The sequence below is a fragment of the Procambarus clarkii genome, chromosome 60 (genome assembly GCF_040958095.1).
Source record: "Procambarus clarkii isolate CNS0578487 chromosome 60, FALCON_Pclarkii_2.0, whole genome shotgun sequence".
Classification (NCBI taxonomy): domain Eukaryota; kingdom Metazoa; phylum Arthropoda; class Malacostraca; order Decapoda; family Cambaridae; genus Procambarus; species Procambarus clarkii.
The window spans coordinates 15,155,401-15,178,780 of NC_091209.1; the positions used below are offsets into that span (position 1 = coordinate 15,155,401).

The following is a 23,380-nucleotide window of genomic DNA, read 5'->3' on the forward strand; positions in this document are numbered from 1 at the left end:
AAATAAAAAAAATATATTAATTCAGGAAAACTTGGCTTATTAGGCAAATCGGGCCTTGCATAGTAGGTTGAGAAGTGCGTTCTGGCTATTAAGTACGACATATATATATATATATATATATATATATATATATATATATATATATATATATATATATATATATATATATATATATATATATATATATATGCGAACAAGCCTGAATGGTCCCCAGGACATATGCAACTGAATATGCCCCCAGGACATATGCAACTGAATATGCATATGCCCCCAGGACATATGCAATATATATATATATATATATATATATATATATATATATATATATACATATATATATATATATATATATATATATATATATATATATATAAAATTTTGTGAGGGTACCACCTCTGGTGCCAATGTGGGGACCCATAGCCTCGGAGAAGAAAATAAAAAGTATTCAGAGGAGACCTTGTGGTTTCTCACTGAACACTAATATTATCTTCTCCTACCACCCCCATTCTTTTGTATGTACACATATATATTTACTTTATTTGAACTTTGTTACAAAAAAGGAGTTACATATGGGTTACAAAGATGGTTGTCATAGGTTGTCGAGTTCCTCCAGCTCCTCAGATGGCGGGCAGGAACCCTGGATGCAGTGCGCATTTCCCCTCTGTATCTGTCTGTCTATCTATCTATCTATCTGTCTGTATCTGTCTCTGTATCTGTATATATATATATATATATATATATATATATGAAGGTAGATATATAGATAGCAAAGAACTAATTGAAAAGAAATATTTGAAAATAACAAAAATCGTTCTGCTTGTTAGGCATATTAGGCCTTGCATACTAGGCTACGTAGAGTAATTCAGGCTATTAAATATGAGATATATATATACCTGTATTATATCTCAGTTGTAATTGTTTAAGGCTATAGGCCTTAAGGCTTCCTTCAAGACCAAGCAGAATGAAGAGTAATAATTATTAATTAGTTATATTATTATTATAATAATAATTGTTGTAATTACTAATTATTACTCTTCCTTCTGCTTGGTCTTGAAGGAAGCCGGCCTCGGGTGAAAAAGGGCTGTGACGATCTCTGTCTGGAACCCGAAGGTGCAGAACTCTGAAGTCTACCTCTTGGGGCTCGTGCGGCCCAAGGTCTGCTTCGGGAGGCTGGTGGCGTTCTTGCCCTTACTGGGGTGGCTCTTCTCCGGCCCCGACCACGGTGGTCTCCGGGTTTGGAGTCACTGTGCCTTCTTTTACCACGTTGGACGGTTAACTTCGGAGCTGGAGCCCCTAGGACCGTTGTTGCTTTCAACCTCGTTCTGACAGTTCCTGCGACGGCGCTGGAACCAATCGTATTGGCGTTTGCCTTTTCCATTGGAGACTTTCGGCGCCGTGGAGAGGGGGGACTTACCGCTTGGGGTGACAGCTTTTCCTCCATATCAACCTACCCTGGCTTTGCGCCCTGGAGAGGCCACTCCAGACCGACAACCAGAGCGCAACTCCATAGTCTCCTATGGCTGATGGATACCTACTAGGCCTCCAATCCTGAAATGGTTATCAGGGTGGTCGCAACAGTTAGTGACCTAATAACCAAGTTTACCTAACTCGTAAACAAAGAGGACGGGAAATACCAATCCCATTGTATGCACGTAGAGGAAACCAACTCACCTCTTGTTGCAGACTTGAAAATGTTTCTGAAGTATTTTTTGGCTTTCATTTCATATATAAATGTATATTATTTGTAATTGCTGGAACTCTGGTGATTTATGTAACATGGTGTGGTGGTCCCTCGGGTGGGAACTCCGTATGGGAGTTGCCTTGTCATGCGGCAATTATAGTTTTATGCCTGTATATTCCCTGTGGGCGGTATGAAGTGTGAGTAGCGAGCAGATTTATCAAGGCTCGTAGTATTCCTGAGTGCAGTTTATCACACTTTCTTATCCATTCAACATTACCACTAAGATTTTCGTGCATTTTGGAAAACTTTGGAAAATTTTTGAACATGAATGCTATTTTCTGATTATATTTATTGCATTCTGCGAAATAGATAATTATCTTTACCGTTATTATTTGTGTATGTGGGGTATATAACGTATGGGATTGTAGTGTATACTAAAAATGCAGTTGCTTATTTTACAATCTGTAAACAGAAAGCCTATGCAATGCTACATTAATCTTATCAATGCATCCCTCCGCTATTTCCCGGTATCGGGCAGCCGGGGCGCATACGATCCCACGATCGTCGTCGCCCCTAAATCAACACAACAACAACATCTTATCAATATTTCATTGTCAACTTCTAATATATATATATATATATATATATATATATATATATATATATATATATATATATATATATATATATATATATATATATATATATATATTATATTTTTATATATATATAAATATTTTATATATATTATATATATATATTATATTATATTATTATTATATATATATATATATATATATATATTATATTTTTATATATAAATATATATATAAATATTTTATATATATTATATATATATTATATTATATTATTATATATATATATATATATATATATATATATATATATATATATATATATATATATATATATATATATATTTTTTTTTTTTTTTTTTGCGTTCGTTAACGCAAACGTTTTTTTTTACGTTAACGTTTTTTTGCGTTCGTTAAATATTGTCAGTATTCCCAAATATCACACACTGTACACTCGGGGCCCTTCGTGTTCCACACCTGTCGAGAAGAGTCTCACATAACTGCAGGTGTGTTAAGATAGACCGTGTGGTATGCTTTGTGAGTTATAACTCACATTTTGTAAGCATAATATTGATTTGATCTATTATTATTGCAGATGGTGTTTGGCAACTCTGCGCAAAACCCCATGTAAGTACCATATATATATATATATATATATATATATATATATATATATATATATATATATATATATATATATATATATATATATATATATATATATATATATTTTATTCATATTTAACAAAGAAAAGATTATATTATATTATGTAAAACATGTATATAATAATATTGTTATTCAATTTTATATATATATATATATATATATATATATATATATATATATATATATATATATATATATATATATATATATTATATTGAATTTTTTTTAGTGAATGTATTTGTTTGAAAAACAATGCTTTATGTCATTTCATAATAAACATTGTGGACCCAAAATGTCGTATCGTATTTGTCTTATAAAGAAGTATTGTTGCTGGAACTGAATGTTTATGTTTCAGCAAGTTGAGTAGGTTTCTCCCGCCTCACGAAAGGTCAGCAGTCTTGTTCCTCCAACTTTTCACCAGTTTTTGGACTTTACAGCCGTCCCAAGCGGGCTGGTTAGGTGTTGAGCAACTGTGTTGAAGCTGTCAAGGGGTGTGGTTACCAGGGAGTCGACTCTGTTGAAGCTGTCAAGGGGTGTGGTTACCAGGGGTGTATGTCGACTGTGTTGAAGCTGTCAAGGGGTGTGGTTACCAGGGGTGTATGTCGACTCTTAAAGCTGTCAAGGGGTGTGGTGGTTATCAGGGGTGAATGTCGACTCTGTTGAAGCTGTCAGGGGGTGTGGTTACCAGGGGTGTATGTCGACTCTTAAAGCTGTCAAGGGGTGTTGTGGTTATCAGGGGTGTATGTCGACTGTGTTGAAGCTGTTGTAGGGTGTGGTTATCAGGGGTGTATGTCGACTGTTATGAAGCTGTCAAGGGGTGTGGTTATCAGGGTGTATGTCGACTGTGTTGAAGCTGTCAAGGGGTGTGGTTATCAGGGGTGTATGTCGACTGTGTTGAAGCTGTCAAGGGGTGTGGTTATCAGGGGTGTATGTCGACTGTGTTGAAGCTGTCAAGGGGTGTGGTTACCAGGGGTGTATGTCGACTGTGTTGAAGCTGTCAAGGGGTGTGGTTACCAGGGGTGTATGTCGACTGTTGAAGCTGTCAAGGGGTGTGGTTATCAGGGGTGCATGTCGACTGTGTTGAAGCTGTTAGAGGGTGTGGTTTTCAGGGTGTATGTCGACTCTGATGAAGCTGTTAGAGGGTGTGGTTACCAGGGGTGTATGTCGACTGTGTTGAAGCTGTCAAGGGGTGTGGTTACCAGGGGTGTATGTCGACTGTGTTGAAGCTGTCAAGGGGTGTGGTTATCTGGGGTGTATGTCGACTGTGTTGAAGCTGTCAAGGGGTGTGGTTACCAGGGGTGTATGTCGATTGTTGAAGCTGTCAAGGGGTGTACTTATCGTGGGGGGAGGGGGGGGGGTGTTGATTCTATTGAGGCTTTCGGGGGTGCAGTTCTTTCAGACATTCTCATTGTCGAGCTCATAAATGTACCGTCCTGGTGCCCCTATTGGCCCGCAAGCCAGTGAGGAGGTCGTGGATGCAAAAATCACTGACCTAAGAAGGCTACAGGACAGTATTGACAAGATTGATGCCCATTATACTCTCTTCCTCCTCAGAAAATGTTTATCTTTTCCTAAGTTGACTCACTTTCTGAGGTGTTCTCCATCCCAGAGCAGGCTTAAATTAAACGAGCGTGACGCTCTTCGTAAGTCCACCATGGACTTACGTGGACTTAAAAAGTCTTGAACCTCCCGTTGCATGACTGGGGGGTGAGTAACCCTCCCCGTAAGATTCGGTGGCCTTGTTGTCCGCACAGCCTCGCAGATTGCTCTACCAGCCTTGCTTTCCTCCTTAGCATCAAACAACCATGTAAGAGATATTCTACCAGAACCTCTAGGTGATTCAGCAGGGATACACGGTCCTGCATTTATTAAATGTTCAAATCAGTGGGATGCCCTTGCAACCCCGGCACCCAACTTAGATCCCTCCCCCAATAAAAAACACCCACAATCAGTCAAGCTGTGATAGCACAGTAGTGGAAAAAAAATAGTTGATGCCATGCTCGAAACTGCAACATCAGATAAGGAGAAAGTCTACCTCAGACTGGTGCGTACCCCCCATGCAGGGGACCTTCTTTTGACAGTACCCATGTATGCAACGGACATGCATCTAGATCCAGAAGCCCTCCGAGTTGGTGCCCCCTGTTGCAGATACACTGAATATAAGTGTATTTGCAACAGGGTAGTATTAGATCAATATGGACTGCATGGGTTGCACTAAGGAAGTTCCAAGTATTGGCATGCACGACACAGCAGAGATAATAACATCATCAAGAGGAGCCTTGTCCAGCAGAGAGAGAACCTTGCATCCTAATGACCCAAAACTCGACCGATCTCGCACTTCGTCCAGATGGCATCACAGTATACCCCTTGAAGAGGGCAAACAACTGGTGTGCGACTATGCATGTGTATACACCTTTGTTAACACCAATATATACTATACACCTCGGTGCTGATCAAGCAGGTTATGTGGTTGAAGTCGCCCATGATTAAGAGTCTGGATCCATTCCTGCAGGCAACTGAAGCTGCTCTCTCTTATTATATTAATGGTTACCATGTTGTTCCTATCGAACTCCTATCTGGGTCTTCTGTGTTAAAAATAATTGTGTAACTAGCTTTACAAGATTGTTACTTGCTTATCTAAGTGAGCTATTGGGTTCAGTTCCTGGACCGATTATGCGCCTCTGTATCAACAATGAGTTCGAGAACGACCACAAGTACAATCTCTAGGCTAAATAGCTTAACTATGCGATGAGCTAGTTCCGTAGTTGATTTCCCTGTCATATACACCGCCCCCCCCCCTTCCCCCATCGGTAGGCAGCGGTGGAAAGGCTACAATCGCCCACATTTACTATCAACAGTTATGCAAACTGGAGATAGTTGGCTTCAATTTCTGATAGTAGATCACTCTGAATGAAATATTTACACTTAGATATAGATTTAGATTTTTATTCAGGTAAAGGAACATCCATTGAGTTACATACATAATGTTGGATTTAAAGATAAAAGATAGTACATACAATCCCTAAAGTCACTAGTATGCATAGCGTTTCGGGTAATGAACATTTTGTTATAGAGTCCTTGAACATTTGTTATAGAGCTGTCTCTAAGAGTCATGTATCACAAATATTTGTTATAGAGCTGTTTAGAGTCATGTATCACAAACATTTGTTATAGAGCTGTTTAGAGTCATGTATCACAAACATTTGTTATAGAGGTGTCTCTAGAGTCATGTATCACAAACATTTGTTATAGAGCTGTCTCTAGAGTCATGTATCACAAATATTTGTTATAGAGCTGTCTCTAAGAGTCATGTATCACAAATATTTGTTATAGAGCTGTTTAGAGTCATGTATCACAAACATTTGTTATAGAGCTGTTTAGAGTCATGTATCACAAACATTTGTTATAGAGGTGTCTCTAGAGTCATGTATCACAAATATTTGTTATAGAGCTGTCTCTAAGAGTCATGTATCACAAACATTTGTTATAGAGCTGCCTTTAAGAGTCATGACAAACAGACATTGTCATTACCAGAATCAGGAACTTAATCAGCAGCAGCCTATAAGTCATTACAATACAGGCACGAGTAACGAGGAGACGTTCAAGAGAACCGACCGATTGATTGATGAAGATTAAACCAACCCAACAGGACCCCCAAACACGGAATAGCATCCAACCCTAAATCAGAAACCGTTACTCAGACACGTCGGCTGCCTCAGAAGCCTAGTACATGTCATATATAGAACCTGTATCAGAGATTATAATCAAGGGAACGATAACCTTTTTTATATTTTTGGTGGAACATGCAATCTTTTTTTTTTTGCGGAGGTGGGTTGTGGGTGGCGGATGTTATCTACCTACATTAAAAGTACACTGGCTTTTGTACACTTATAAGTACTGTACATGTTCCGCTCAGTTTAGTAGATGATGCCGCCACAAATAACGATCAGGAAATGACGGGTAACCTCAGAGCGGGTCTGTTTTATGTGGACCATCACACATGTGTATGTGTACTCATCTCTATGTGCCTGAAAGATCGAGCTTTGGCTCTTAGATCCTGCCTTTTTTCTATCCGCCGGTTGTCTAGTGCAATGTCTCCTAACCTAATATTTTATCATATTTACTTTTGAAATTGTGTGCGTGTGTGTATATATATACAGTAACTGTATATATATTCAGTTGCATATTGTCCTGGGGACCATTCAGGCTTGTTCGCATATACAGTAATGTGTATATATATATACAGTAATGTGTATATATATATACAGTAATGTGTATACACGCAGATCTTAGCGTAGTGTCCTCCCAGCAGGGCGCCTGGGACCGTACTGGCCAGATATTAAACACATTAGTGTTTACAAGATGAAACCATGACGCCAGCTTGAAGTATGAGTCGATGACGTATAGAGATAAAATTGAACAATTCAAATATATATCCATTATGTGTTAGTGCACAAATGTTGATGTTATGGTTAGACCAAGATAGGTTGAGGGAGTTGGAGTTAGATAGTTATGTTTAAGCATAACCTCCCTATCAACTGTATTGCAACACTATTATTATTATTATTATTATTATTATTATTATTATTATTATTATTATTATTATTGCTGCAAAAAATCACATTAACGTGATGCATCAATGATAAAATTGCTTGGAAGTACTTAGAGCATGAGTTCGAATCCTCCTCATGTCTACTTTTGATTTTCTCATTATTATTATTATTATTATTATTATTATTATTATTATTATTATTATTATTATTATTATGAGTGATGTAACAGAGCCTGAGTTTTATGGACCAGCATCAAGGGTCGTCGTTGGGGATGACGTATCATCGTACCAACATCATGGGTCGTCGTCGGGGGTGACGTATCATCGTACCAACATCATGGGTCGTCGTCGGGGATGACGTATCGTCGTACCAACACCAAGGGTCGTCGTCGGGGGTGACGTATCGTCGTACCAACACCAAGGGTCGTCGTCGGGGGGTGACGTATCATTGTACCAACACCAAGGGTCGTCGTCGGGGGTGACGTATCATCGTACCAACACCAAGGGTCGTCGTCGGGGGTGACGTATCATCGTACCAACACCAAGGGTCGTCGTCGGGGGTGACGTATCATCGTACCAACATCAAGGGTCGTCGTCGGGGGTGACGTATCATCGTATCAACATCAAGGGTCGTCGTCGGGGGTGACGTATCATCATACCAACACCAAGGGTCCGTCGTCGGGGGTGACGTATCATCGTACCAACATCAAGGGTCGTCGTCGGGGTGTGACGTATCGTCGAACTAACGCCGAGGGCGTATTCGGATTGTGGAGAGTATCATATCAGAGCCGCATGGGAACTGCAGTACCCTAGACCCAGCCCAACAAATGCGGAGAGGCAAAACAGACAGAAACCAATTACCCGCCATGTTGTGTGGTGTAAAGGCTCGGATTTCTCGCATTCGAAACTCATGTACAGGGTTTTTGCTGCACCTTGACGTCATCAAGAGGCTGATAACTTATTTACGTTGCTGATATAAGAGGTTTTTTGTTATCTCGTTTTCATCTCTCTCTCTCTCTCTCTCTCTCTCTCTCTCTCTCTCTCTCTCTCTCTCTCTCTCTCTCTCTCTCTCTCTCTCTCTCTCTCTCTCTCTCTCTCTCTCTCCTCATGCCTTTATTCCCAAAACAATGCATGCGAAGAAATGTTTAATCCACTCAATTACTCCTTCCTTGAAAATGTCTACAACATTGCAGTTAATACCACAATGTGTACATCATTGTAGCTATCATCACAATGTGTATATCACTGCAGTTATCATCACAGTGTGTACATCATTATATAAGAAATGATACTTTCTCTAGCCTGTGAACTTACCATGACATCGGAATGCATATTTGGCAGGTTTGGTGTTGGATTTAAGGCCCATCAACCTATGGCAGATTAATAAGGCCACCACAAGTATACCTTAGTTCGTTACACAGGGCAGGACTTAGGTAAACTCTTGACTATACGCACCGAAAAGCAGAGTATCTTTTATGTGTATTTGCTCTGTCTCACGGCTGGAAAAATAACAATTTTTTTTTATAATTAATAATAATAATAATTATTATTATTATTATTATTATTATTATTATTATTATTATTATTATTATTATTATTAATACCTCCTTGTTGTGGATATTTTAAGAGCTCTATATTTATTATATGCATTTTCAGTTTTATATAAATTTCACCAATTACGGTAAAAGTTGTTGACAATGAAACTAGAATTAAAACCCGTGTACCAAGCATGAGGTTGCATGAAATTAATTCAGCTGTTAGTGGTTATTTTGGGAACTGTGATGTAATAGACAGTACTATCTATCACCAACCCGCACCTGAGGACAGACATGATTGTGGCGACTACTTGATGATAGGCGGCGGGCCGGAGCGAAACGTCGGCTGTACAAATGTCTATGTGTAATTACCTAAGTGTAGTTACAGGATGAAAGATACTCTCGTGGTGTCCCGTCTTCCCAGCACTCTTTGTCGTATAACACTTTGAAACTACTGACGGTTTTGGCCTCCACCATCTTCTCACTTAGTCTGTTCCAGCCGTCTATATACCTCTCTGCAAGATAAATTTTTCTAATATTTCTTCGGCACCTCTGTTTTCTTAGCTTGAATCTGTGTCCTCTTGTTCGTAAATATGCTAGTTTTAGGAATTCCTGTTTGTTAATTTGGTCTATTCATGTTGGTATTTTGTAAGTGGTGATCATATCACCTCTCTTCTATCTGCTAGTTTCAGGCATGTTTAACGCCTCTAGTCTCTCCTGGTAACTCTGTTTTTCAGTTCCGGAAGCCATTTTGTAGCATGCCGCTGCAAATGCCGTTCACCTTTTCCAGTTTATTTATGTGCTTCTTGAGGTTTGGGCACCATACAACTGCTGTATAATTCCAGTTTTAGTCTCACAAAAGTCATGAATACTTTAGTATTTCACCATCCATATAATTAAAAGCAAGTCTGAAGTTGGAAAGCGACGCATGCGCTCCTCTCACAATGTTCTTTATGTGTTCCTCTGGCGACAACTTACTATCCAAAACCACCGCCTAGGTCTAGTTCTTTATTAAGAGTTATGTAATTCCTTTCGACATAATTTATAAGTTGTGTGTGATCTGTTTTCTCCGATTCCACATTCCATAACACGGCATTTATTCACATTAAATTCCATTTGCCACTTTACGCTCCAAGCATTTATTTTATCTAGATCAATTTGAAGGTTATTACAATCGTCTGCGTCTCCTATCTTCCCCAGTATCTTAGCATCATCCGCAAACTTGTTCATATAATTCTGTATTTTTCATCGATTTTATGTAGACGATGAACATTACTGGTGCAAAGCTAAACCCTGTGGTACTCAGCTAGTACCACTCCTCCAGTCACATACATTGTCTCTGATTACCGCCCTCATCTGTCAGAAATTTTTTCATCCATGTCAGAAGTCTTACCTGTCAGCCCCTCCAGCATGTTCCAGTTTCCAGAACAGCATCTTGTGTGGGACCCTAGTCAAAATCCTTTTTTAGGTCCAGATAGACACAGTCAACCCAACCACCTCTTTCCTGTAGTATCTCTGTGGCTCCTATCATAAAAGCTAAGTAGATTTGTTACACAGGATCTTCCTGTTCGAAAACCATACTGTCTGCCCGTTATTTTGTCATTACTCTCTAGGTGTTCAACCCAATTGGCTTGTAGCTATTTTTTCTATTTTTTTCACAGTTTCTGTTGAATTTGCCGCTTCTAATAGGCCTCTTCACAATTTCTGTTGAACCATTCCTATTTTCTGGTCCTGCATCTCTGTTTTGATATGAATGTTTGTGTGCCTTCATCGTATATTTGGCAAAATTTAGCGTACATCTCATTTACTTCAAAAAAACTCTGGCCTATTAAACTCATTAAAGAATTTTCAAAGTTCCCCATAGTGTGTGTGTGTGTGTGTGTGTGTGTGTGTGTGTGTGTGTGTGTGTGTAAGTTCTGGGGGATGTACGTGTGCTTTGTAGGGGGTATGTGTGCTATTTTTTTTTTAGGGGGGAAGGGGAGATGCGAGCTTTCTGTGGGTAGTGTACTTTCTGAGAATATATTTGTGTGTCCGTGATATATTACCCGTCAGCCACCTCGATATCGTGACTTATTTTTGGCAATAGTCAATATATTTGTCGTGGTTCTCGTGGTTTACGATGTAACTAACGATAATCTCGAAAGGAAGAAAATATGACCATCTTTTTTTTATTTAATGAGCACATTATGTGGAATTAGGCTTTCTGGTGTATACTTTATAAATTGTTTTTTTAACACATATGTTTTATATGTGAGGTATGGAGTGTGGAAAGCGGTGAATAATTAATTGTGTTTAGTTGTAGACTTCTTGACAAATTAAATGATTTTCATTATACAATATATTTCATTGATTTTAGAAAAAAAATCATTGTAGTTCTAGAAAAAAATTCATTAACCATTTTATAAAAATTATATATATATATTCCTTTTACTTAAAACAAAATTATTTTGTCTATAATTGTTAAAAAAATTACATTTAATAACAACATGTTTTAAATCATTTAGAGAAACGATGTTTGCATTCCTTGCGGACAGCAACTAGAGAGAGTAATACCTTGAGTTAACATCTGCAATCTAACCTAACTTTAATCAAGCCCCTATTCACCTAGCAGTAAATAGGTACCTGGGAGTTAGACAGCTGTAACAAAAAGGAGGCCTGGTCGAGGACCGGGCCGAGGGGACGCTAAGCCCCGAAATCATCTCAATCTTATATCTATAAGATTATATTCACCTTAGCCTTCATCTATAAGGTTATATTCACCTGGAAATGAAAACTGAGTAATTTATACACCGTGGGTAGAGGTGTATGTATGTATGTATTTTCTACCCACGTGGAATTTCTACATAAACGGATCTATGCTGATATTTTCATTAGCAGCCATGCATATTAGGATATTATTGATGAAAAGAAACCAATTAGAAAACGTTAATTTTACGGTGCTTCACTGTTTGACAATAAGTTGCATTTTTTAACGGATTGATCAATTCTGTTAAAAATCGGCAACAGAGTCGGCGGACCTCGCCTAGTTGTGATAGGTTGGGAATCACCTCCAAAAACTAGTATGAGTATGTTTCCTCAAGTAGTATGTATGTTTCCTCAAGTACACTTGAGGAAACTAGTTACTAGTATGTAACCCCACACTTCCCATCTAATATGGGAAGTGTATCTTCCACCACCCACCTATTTATATATCTATAAACAATGCATATTACCTATGCAAAAACTTGCCCTTCTTAAAGGGCTTTTTTGTTCAAATAACTCACGCTATTGCACTTTCTTTAATTTAATATTTCTTTAATTAGAAATATTAAATGCACAACAATTATTATCTGCGTTAAGGCACAGAGCCTTAATGTTGGATTGGCTGGCCCTGGTAGTAGGGTGAAGATTATGAGGTAACTTTAGTCTATTCTGCAGATAGATTTTGATCTGTGATTTCTATAGATATTCTGACGAGGAGCCAGCCTATATCCTCTTACTGAGCGCGCTACACTTTTGTTAACGCAATCGACACTTGTGTCAAATATTCGATGATTTCGCGAAAACGCGACAATATTCACGTTTCTCAGGCCTATAAGCCCTAAAGAATATCAAGAACACCAGCGTGAAATATTCGACGATTTTGCGGCATTAAAAACGCCGCAATATTCACGTTTCTCAGGCCTATAAGCCCTAAAGAATATCAAGAACACCTGCGTGAAATATTCGATGATTTTGCGACATTAAAAACATGACAATATTCACGTTTCTCGGGCCTATAAGCCCTAAAGAATATCAAGAACACCTGCGTGAAATATTCGATGATTTTGCGACATTAAAAACGCCGTAATATTCACTTTTCTGGGGCCTATAAGCCCTAAAGAATATCGAGAAAATATTGGGATAAGGGAGGTGGCGCGCTCTGGTGGCGGCGGCGGTCAGTGCTTATGGTATATAATTAACCCGGTGATGGATGGATTGATGGTGTGATAGAGATTGATGGCGCTTAAGAAGGTTTTTTTATGACTTGAGGAGTTGAGCTGAGAGCCGCTAACGAGAGAAGGTCCGTACTCAAGTCTCTTGTTAAAATGGTTTTATTGTTCAGGAAAGAACTTATATTTTCTTACCCTGGCCACGCTTTGGAGTTCTTAATGAATAATAACGGCACTGTTAATACCCATACTAGTAGTAACGAGTATTACTAATGGTAATACTAGTATTGCCAGTATTATTAGTGGTATTACTAGTATTAACTAGTATTACTAGTATTGCCAGTATTATTAGTGGTATTACTAGTATTAAGTATTACTAATAGTAATACTAGTATTGACAGTATTATTAGTGGTATTACTAGTATTAAGTATTACTAGTGGCATTACTAGTATTAACGAGTATTCCTAGTATTAACAGTATTACTAGTGTTGCCAGTATTACTAGTGGTATTAACGGATATTGTGAATAGTATTACTAGTATTAATGAATACTACTAGTAGTAATATTAGTTTTAAAATGCATTTCTAATAGTATTACTAGTATTAAAGTGTATTACTTAATACTGAAATAATCAATTTGAACTGCATGACGCGAGCCCGCGATCTGGGTACTCTCAATATGCATATATATATATATATATATATATATATATATATATATATATATATATATATATATATATATATATATATGTATATATATATGTATATATATATATATATATATATATATATATATATATATATATATATATATATATATATATATATATTTAATATACATATTGCAATTATTTCACCAGAAACAAAGGTATATCATTTGCGTATTTTTGTAATTACATGTTGTCTTTTTAGCGAACACAAACTCACAAGAATATTTCACACATCCTAAACTAAGCCATTTGAAATGCAATTTTGTCTCAGTTTTTTTTCCCCCACCACCACCCTCACACACACACACACCATAAATAGCCATGTATGTAACATAATTACACCTATACCATGACAAATTCTAATTACGCTATATTTGCAGCGTGAATTTCAAAGGGAAAAAAAAGTTTTTAAGCATTTTTCCCCCCCTACGATAAGGTTCAGCAAGAGAGCCCCACGTTCAGTTAGTTAGTTAGTTAACCGAGTCGTTAACCTAGCAGGTGTGATTAACCTCCCTCACGCCATAAGGGGAGAAGGGGTAGGGGGGGGCAGGGGTGGAACCTGGTGGCTATATCGCCTTGATAACGCAAGAGTTATATATTACAATGTCAGGTAAACTTACCCCCCTAAATAGAAAGTTATCTCTATCAATGATCTTCCATTATGAGACGGGAGTCGGAGTATGTTCAAGCCTCCTATTGTACCATCGGGGTAACTGAGTAGAGGAATTGGATAAATTGTAATGACAATAATAATAATAATAAAATAATAATAATAATAATAATTATAAGGATAATAATAAAATAATAATATATAAAATAATAATAATATATAAAATAATAATAATAATATATAAAAATAATAATATCTTTGCAATGTTGAGTCACAACAAAGACGCCATTTTGCAAGAGTGTGAGTGTGTGTGTGCTTACCTCACTGTACATACATAAATGTCCTTGCCATGGTGGACTGTCGGCTCTGTTTGGTCCCGCCTCTCAACTTGCTGTCGACCTGACGTGTGTGTGTGTGGGCGCAAGTGCGTGCATGTGTGCGTGCGTGTGTGTGTGTGCAAGTGCTTGCGTGTGTGTGTTTCATACCTAAGGTGTTCCTTGCTCTTGTCATAACATAACTCTCAGAAGAGTTGTCATAAGAAATAGATTTGTTCCCAAGAGTCAAACAGAGACACGAGAAGAGAGTCAGAGTGTAAGTTTAAGCACTTGATTAGTCAACTTCCAATGTTTGTTTTTGTTTATTATGTCGCCCCTGTGACATATGGGAGCCTCAAGTCATTTGTCACTAACATTCACGAGAAAGTGTAATTGTGACATAAAAGTTCAGAAGAAAGTTTAATTGTGTGATAAAAGATCAGAAGAAAGTTGAATTGTAAAGTTAATTATGATTTCCTCTTTATTGTACTTTAGAGATAAGCGTTTAGCTAAGCTATTTATATCGTCCTAGCTAAAGTATATATCTATCGTCCTAGCTAGAGTCTATATCTATCGTCCTAGCTAAAAGTACATTTATATCGTCCTAGCTAGAGTCTATATCTATCGTCCTAGCTAAAAGTACATTTATATCGTTCTAGCTAGAGTCTATATCTATCGTCCTAGCTAAAAGTACATTTATATCGTCCTAGCTAAAAGTATATTTATATCGTCCTAGCTATAGTATATATCTATCGTCCTAGCTAAAAGTACATTTATATCGTCCTAGCTAGAGAACATATCTATCGTCCTAGTTAAAAGTACATTTATATCGTCCTAGCTAGAGTATATATCTATCGTCCTAGTTAAAAGTACATTTATATCGTCCTAGCTAAAAGTACATTTATATCGTCCTAGCTAGAGTATATATCTATCGTCCTAGCTAAAAGTTCATTTATATCGTCCTAGCTAGAGTATATATCTATCGTCCTAGCTAAAAGTACATTTATATCGTCCTAGCTAAAGTACAATAGTTATATCGTAGTAGCTAAGATATTACCTTGCGATATCTTGCGATGATTTCAAGGCTTAGCGTCCCCGGTCCTCGACCAGGGCCTCCGATTATGGAACACTTATTACATACAACATTCATTATCGCGCCAATAATTACCAAGCTTACACGCAGGAATTAAAATGTTGTGAACACAATGCAGACGTACACTCCGAGGCCAGGAAAGTCCTTTGACCAGTCGACAACACCACCTTACGACCCCATGTGATTTGACAGCCTAGTCATGCACAGCCTAGTCATGCACAACCCCCAACCTACTGGGTAGAAATCATGCTGGAGAAACGTTGAATCACATCATGCTAGAGTAACGTTGAATTACATCATGCTGGAGTAACGTTGAATCACATCGTGCTGGAGTAACGTTGAATTACATCATGCTGGAGTAACGTTGAATTACATCATGCTAGAGTAACGTTGAATTACATCATGCTAGAGTAACGTTGAATCACATCATGCTGGAGTAACGTTGAATTACATCATGCTGGAGTAACGTTGAATTACATCATGCTGGAGTAACGTTGAATCAACGTTGTTATTAACCTTGAATCAACAGAAATAATATTGTATATTATTTTATACACAAAACAAATATTCAGTCTCTATCCCTTATCCCTACATTTATTAGTTCATCTCGTATCGTACCATTATTTCCTCATCAGCACAAATCCTACCTCTATCCCTCGCTACCATCCCCAGTGTGAAAATCAGAAATTACAGCAAAGAGGGTCAGTCTCATAAGTAAGCTGTCAACATTCGGAATTATTATAAATGAATAACATTTGTTCCAATTAATGAAGCACACGACAAAAGTATCCGTTGGCAGTATTTTTCATTCTCCATAAACCAGTGGCAGCAGTAGATATTAATAAGTACAAAATCGCCCTATAATGAGGGTATATGCGAGTACAGTACAGTGTATAATACACTGTGAATACAGTGTATTATACACTATTCACTTACATTAAACGTTTTTACATACATTTAATGTATTTACATACATTTAATGTATTTACATACATTTAATGTATTTACATACGTATTTAATGTATTTACATACATTAAAGCAGTTAGTTTGATTTAGTTGTGGTATATTATCAGTATTAACGTATACTTGCTGGTTGATCAGTAAGCTGTGTGGTGGCCTTACAATAACGAGGCAGCAGAGTTAATTAGCTAGTTGGTGTGGGCCTCACCTCACCTCTGCCGCCCACGCTTCCATTCATAATTAAGTTTTGTCGACTGCGGACTTGCTGTATTGTTCACTGGTCCTCGTTTAGAACACGGAGACAACAGCCAACTAAAGTAAATATATATTTTTAATAATTAGTCTAGGATTTTATTATATATACGGTACGATCATTATACAATATATGACAAATAAACTCATAAAAAAGCTTGTGAGTTTATCTACCTACACATTTGTGCTTTTGGGGGTCGAGCTTAGGCTCTTTGGTCCTGCCTCCTTCTTCGAGAGGCGTACAATCAACTGGTGTACAAGTTCCTAAGCCTTTTGGGCTCTTTCATATCTACATGTGGGACTGTATATGGAGTCTCCTCCAGCACTCCGCTCTTTACCGCCTTATATCTGTTCACTAATCTGACACTGAAAACAATTGTTCTCGTCTCTGTGGCGGATCTGGGTAGTTAGTTTACACCTGTGTCCATTTGTTCGTGTACCACCCATTCCAACTACTTGTCTGCCCTATCAGTTTCCCAAAGAATTTTATATGTTGTAATCATATCTCACCTATCTTCTGTTTACCAGAGGCATGAGATTTAATTCCTATAGTTTTTTTTTGCGCATAACTCATTCCTCTCAGCTCTGGTACTAGTCTAGTGTCATTCCTATGGACTTACTCCGGTTTCATTTTGTGTTACTTCAATCTGACCCTCCTTGACCAAACCCTGCCCGTAACAGTCTGGTTAACCAGATCACCAACTGGGCCGCGGGGACATTGATCCTCGGAACAACCCGAGGATAAGTATTCCTCTTCCCCACACAGCATTTTCCTTTCCGTCTCGCTATTCTCCTCCCTCCTTATCGCGGTGGAGGGACCGGTCAGTGTCACCCAGATAGTGTGACATTAAAGAGTGTGAATTACGAGAGTGTTTTGTACCTGGTTTGTCTTGATCTGTCCTGAGGCCCTCCAGACTCTCTAGCAGTGACCTCTGCCTGACCAGCTGCTGTCTAACACCAGCTGATCACGACCAGCTGTTTACATATATATATATATATATATATATATATATATATATATATATATATATATATATATATATATATATATATATATATATATATATATATATATATATATATATATATATATATATATATATATATATATATATATATATATATATATATGCAAACAAGCCTGAATGGTCCCCAGGACTATATACAACTGAAAACTCACACCCCAGAAGTGACTCGAACCCATACTCCCACAACTGGTATGTACAGGGACGCCTTAATCCGCTTGACCATCACGACCGGACAATAAGGAAGTGATAGCCGAGGCTATATGAACCACTTCCCCGCCGGCACTCGGATGGTAATCTTGGGCAAAGATTACCCCAAAGAATGAGGTGATTTGATAAAATGCTATGCCCAAGATTACCATCCGAGTGCCGGCGGGGAAGTGGTTCATATAGCCTCGGCTATCACTTCCTTATTGTCCGGTCGTGATGGTCAAGCGGATTAAGGCGTCCCTGTACATACCAGTTGTGGGAGTATGGGTTCGAGTCACTTCTGGGGTGTGAGTTTTCAGTTGTATATAGTCCTGGGGACCATTCAGGCTTGTTTGCATTTGTGTTCCTCACGTGTGCCCCAAAGAATGAGGTGATTTGATAAAATGCTATGCCCAAGATTACCATCCGAGTGCCGGCGGGGAAGTGGTTCATATAGCCTCGGCTATCACTTCCTTATTGTCCGGTCGTGATGGTCAAGCGGATTAAGGCGTCCCTGTACATACCAGTTGTGGGAGTATGGGTTCGAGTCACTTCTGGGGTGTGAGTTTTCAGTTGTATATAGTCCTGGGGACCATTCAGGCTTGTTTGCATTTGTGTTCCTCACGTGTGCCCCAAAGAATGAGGTGATTTGATAAAATGCTATGCCCAAGATTACCATCCGAGTGCCGGCGGGGAAGTGGTTCATATAGCCTCGGCTATCACTTCCTTATTGTCCGGTCGTGATGGTCAAGCGGATTAAGGCGTCCCTGTACATACCAGTTGTGGGAGTATGGGTTCGAGTCACTTCTGGGGTGTGAGTTTTCAGTTATATATATATATATATATATATATATATATATATATATATATATATATATATATATAAATAATAATATAAAGAGAGAGAAAGAGTATGGTAATGGCAAACTTCACTTTTTTTTTTTTTTTTTTTTGAGATATATACAAGAGTTGTTACATTCTTGTACAGCCACTAGTACGCGTAGCGTTTCGGGCAAGTCCTTAATCCTATGGTCCCTGGAATACGATCCCCTGCCGCGAAGAATCGTTTTTTCATTCAAGTACACATTTTACTGTTGCGTTAAACAGAGGCTACAGTTAAGGAATTGCGCCCAGTAAATCCTCCCCGGCCAGGATACGAACCCATGACATAGCGCTCGCGGAACGCCAGGCGAGTGTCTTACCACTACACAACGGAGACTTCCTGTTAATATGACGAATACATCATGAAATGTAAATTGAATATTAAGGTAATAAAACCACTTTGAATAATTATGTAAATTATACGTTAGCTCGTATGTTCAGCACAAGATATGGAATGAATTAACATTTTATGATTGTATTTTCCAACCCGTGATTTTGATGTCTCTTCACCTCAGTTTGGTTTGATTCGTTGGATTTGGTCTATCAACCTCTGGTAGTGTGGTCTTATTTGTTGGTCTACAAATAAGGTCTACCTCTGGTAATAGGTAAATATTCACTGGAAGGTGTATACACTCGCATTTACAACCTGTTGTTGTTGTTGTTCAAGATTCGCTACTTGGAACAAAAAGTTCCAAGCAGCACGGGCTATGGTGAGCCCGTAGTAGCCTTTTTTTATTTACAACCATCTGTGTATATACATAGTTTGATTTTGTCCTGGATGATATTAATGACTAAAGTACCCTTGTTTAACCAGACCACACACTAGAAAGTGAAGGGACGACGACGTTTCGGTCCGTCCTGGACCATTCTCAAGTACCGTTGTTTGTTGGTCAATAAGCTATTGAGATGGCTTTACTAACCCTGTAGAGGTTGATAGGTCTTCAGAGTCCCCCCAAAATAATGGTTCAGTCGCATCGACGGCTCCGTGCTCCGGGTCTCTGACCAAGCGCCTCTGTGCGAACTTCTTTTTGTTTAGATTTAGCTCCTAGGACACTAGGACGCTCCTAGGACACTTTCTCCGGCACACTAGAGAAAAGAAGGGAGAGAGGAGATATGATAGGGACATATAAAATACTCAGGGAAATTGACAAAGTGGAAATAGATGAAATGGTCACACGTAATAATAACAGAACGAGGGGACATGGGTGGAAACTGGAAACTCAGATGAGTCACAGAGATGTTAGGAAGTTTTCTTTTAGCGTGATAGTGGAAAAATGGAATGCACTTGGGAACAGGTTGTGGAAGCAAACTCTATTCATACTTTTAAAACTAGGTATGATAGGGAAATGGGACAGGAGTCATTGCTGTAAACAACCGATAGCTGGAAAGGCGGGATCCAAGAGTCAATGCTCGATCCTGCAAGCACAAATAGGTGAGTACACACACACACACACACACACACACACACACACACACACACACACACACACACACACACACACACACACACACACACACACACACACACACAGTCATACATCATGCAACACAAGATATATAGCCAACACCAACATAAATCACCATTAGGAACACTTCACGCGGTGTTAACGACAGTCGCCCCAACCGTTCCCATCCACCAGCAGGCGGGTTATTGTTTACATATCCGGCACAGTTGGCTGACACGTGGAAGTATCGAAGAGGCAATGTTTACATTCCCGCAACGTCTCAGGTATCTCACACATCTCCGGAGGCTGCGGGGTAAGTTTAGCAGCTCGAGTAAGCCATCAGCGGAGGTAATGACAGTATTAATGGAGTGTGACAGGCCTGAAATAGAGTGCCAGAGAGGGGCGGCGCAGAGGAAGTCACTTGATGCTACTTTCCACGCCGAACCGCGTGTCTCAGTCAGATTCCACTTCTCCTAAGATGTCAGTGTTCGTGAATCTATTTGCTGCTTATTCTGGGTTTAATTTTAATTTCTATTACAGTGCTACTTAATGAAACCCGAAGTAAACTGTAATGTGAAGGGAAATACTTTGAGAGCATCATGAATTGAAATTATAGAAGCCTAATAACCGAAAATTCTGATCCGACGTGAAAATTTTTAGTTTTCTAGATTCACACATGCTATGTAAGGTAATGCAGAGCCAGAAGGAAGTACGGGAGACATCGCACCTCCACAGATCTCCAGTATCATCTATTGATACATGTAATGGCTCAAAAGGGCCACCACTTACGGGCTATTCATGCCCGTGCCACCTTTTGGGTGGCTTAATCTTCATCAATCAATCAATCAGAAGGAAGTCGAGCATATTGACCTGTGAGGAGGCAGCAGTGACGGGCGCCTGACAGCTGGGTGGACAACACTTCGGATTCGTAGTCCTGAGGTTCCGGGTTCGATCCCCGGTGGAGGCGGAGACAAATGGGCAAAATGTTTCTTTCACACTGATGCCCCTGTTCACCTAGCAGTAAATAGGTACCTGGTAGTTAGACAGCTGCTACGGGCTGCTTCCCGGGGGTGTGTAACAAAAAGGAGGCCTGGTCGAGGACCGGGCCGCGGGGACGCTAAGCCCCGAAATCATCTCAAGATAACCTCAAGATAACCCCCCAACAACTTGGGAGATGGAAGTGTCCGCAGGCTTGATGGATCACTACCCAGGAGCGGTGTAGACGCATGTAGGCTGCCAGGGTTCCTATACAGGTCACAACGTGCAAAGGGTCACCAACATATAGGGGTCACAGTGCGCTGATCACCGTGAACAGGGTTTTACCGTACACAGAGGGTCACCATACACATGGTCGTCATACACAGAGGGTCATCGTACACAGGGTCAACACACACACACAGAGGGTCACTGTTTTCTGGGTTTCTTGAGAGCATAAGTCTTGGTGCTTGGGATTCAAGATACACAGTGTTCAAGGTATATTCGGTCACTATTCCCGGGGGGGGGTCACTGTTCGCATTGTTTGTTTGTTTTAGATTCAGCTACTCGGAACAAAAGTTCCAAGTAGCACGGGCTACGGCGAGCCGGTAGTCACTGTTCGCAGCTGGAACTGGGTGAGGCAGAAAGTTCCCTCCAGATCTCACAGCATTTTAAGAATGATTGTTTTTCTGGTCCGTAATACATCTGACAACACTTAGGTTGAATACAGAAAGTTGATAGCCTCGACAAATGGCTAAAAAAGGAGTGTAATTTCAATAGAAGGTGAACAACGAGTGTTCCTCTAAATATCTATATATTTTAATTTAGAACAGCTTAATTTGCGCTACGTCTCATGTATGGAAGAGGGTGGGAAGAAGGAATCTCTGGCAACTTATTCTGCATGGAGTTTTTGGGCTTTGAACTTTTGAGTTTTTTTACTTTGGTGTGCCCTTGACGACCCGGTTTGTGTAAAAAAATCCTGGAGTAATAGTTTATATACGGATCAAACATTTTGAAAATGGCTTAGAACTATGGAGGCTCAAAAGCTCGGACTGGAGTCCAAGTCAACACAGCCGTTCAACCCGGTGGGTTTGGAACCCATACAAACCTGCATCATTCACACATGCAGAGAATAAGTTACAATAACGTCACTTTGAACAATGAGGTTACAAGAATATGATATATCTATGCTAAAAATAATGAAGCCATACAATGGGATCAAACCCGCGTCTCTGGACTCCCCAGGCACACGGTAGAGGTAGTGGTAGTAGCAATAGTAGTAGTAATAGTAGTAGTAATAGTAGTAGTAATAGTAGTAGTAGTGCGTGTGGCTTGGGGGATAGTCCTGGGAGGCAAGGTTTGATACCATTGAACGCTATCTTCAGCTCGATATGTCTTCCCGTTCCCTCCAGACTCGAGACTTGCTGTTCTCTCACTATTTATAATCATATTGATTTTAAATGTGTTTTCACCAAGTTACTAATTCGGTTAAAAGTAACGACGAACTACACAAGTTCGGTGGAGAGATAAATTATTTAGCTAAACTTTATGGATCAGCTTCTCTCTTAACAAGGCCATTAAACGAGCGAGGGTGTAGTTAACAGGAGAGAGGAAGCGGCGTTGAATGACAGCTTCCTAAAATAACATTCTTTGTGCATTTTTTCATTTTATGTTCTTTAACGAACAATTTTCTTTGCAATTGAGTCAAGCTTTTGAGTGTTGCAACTTGAATTACTTGTTACTTGCAACTTGAATTATATATATATATATATATATATATATATATATATATATATATATATATATATATATATATATATATATATATATATATATATATATATATATATAATTGAAAACTCACACCCCAATATTCAGTTGCATATTGTCCTGGGGACCATTCAGGCTTGTTCGCATATATATATATATATATATATATATATATATATATATATATATATGCGAACAAGCCTGAATGG

General features: G+C 38.9%; 1 protein-coding gene across 3 annotated transcripts in view; it reads left to right on the forward strand.

The window, feature by feature from the left end:
- Window positions 1-23,380, forward strand: part of LOC123766794 (transcription factor GATA-4) — a 237,973-nt gene that overhangs the window by 103,188 nt on the left and 111,405 nt on the right. For all 3 annotated transcript variants that reach the window (XM_069307561.1, XM_069307560.1, XM_069307562.1), the window contains exon 2: window positions 2,873-2,904. The gene's annotated coding sequence lies outside the window, so the exon portion shown is untranslated. The remainder of the gene's footprint in view (window positions 1-2,872; window positions 2,905-23,380) is intronic.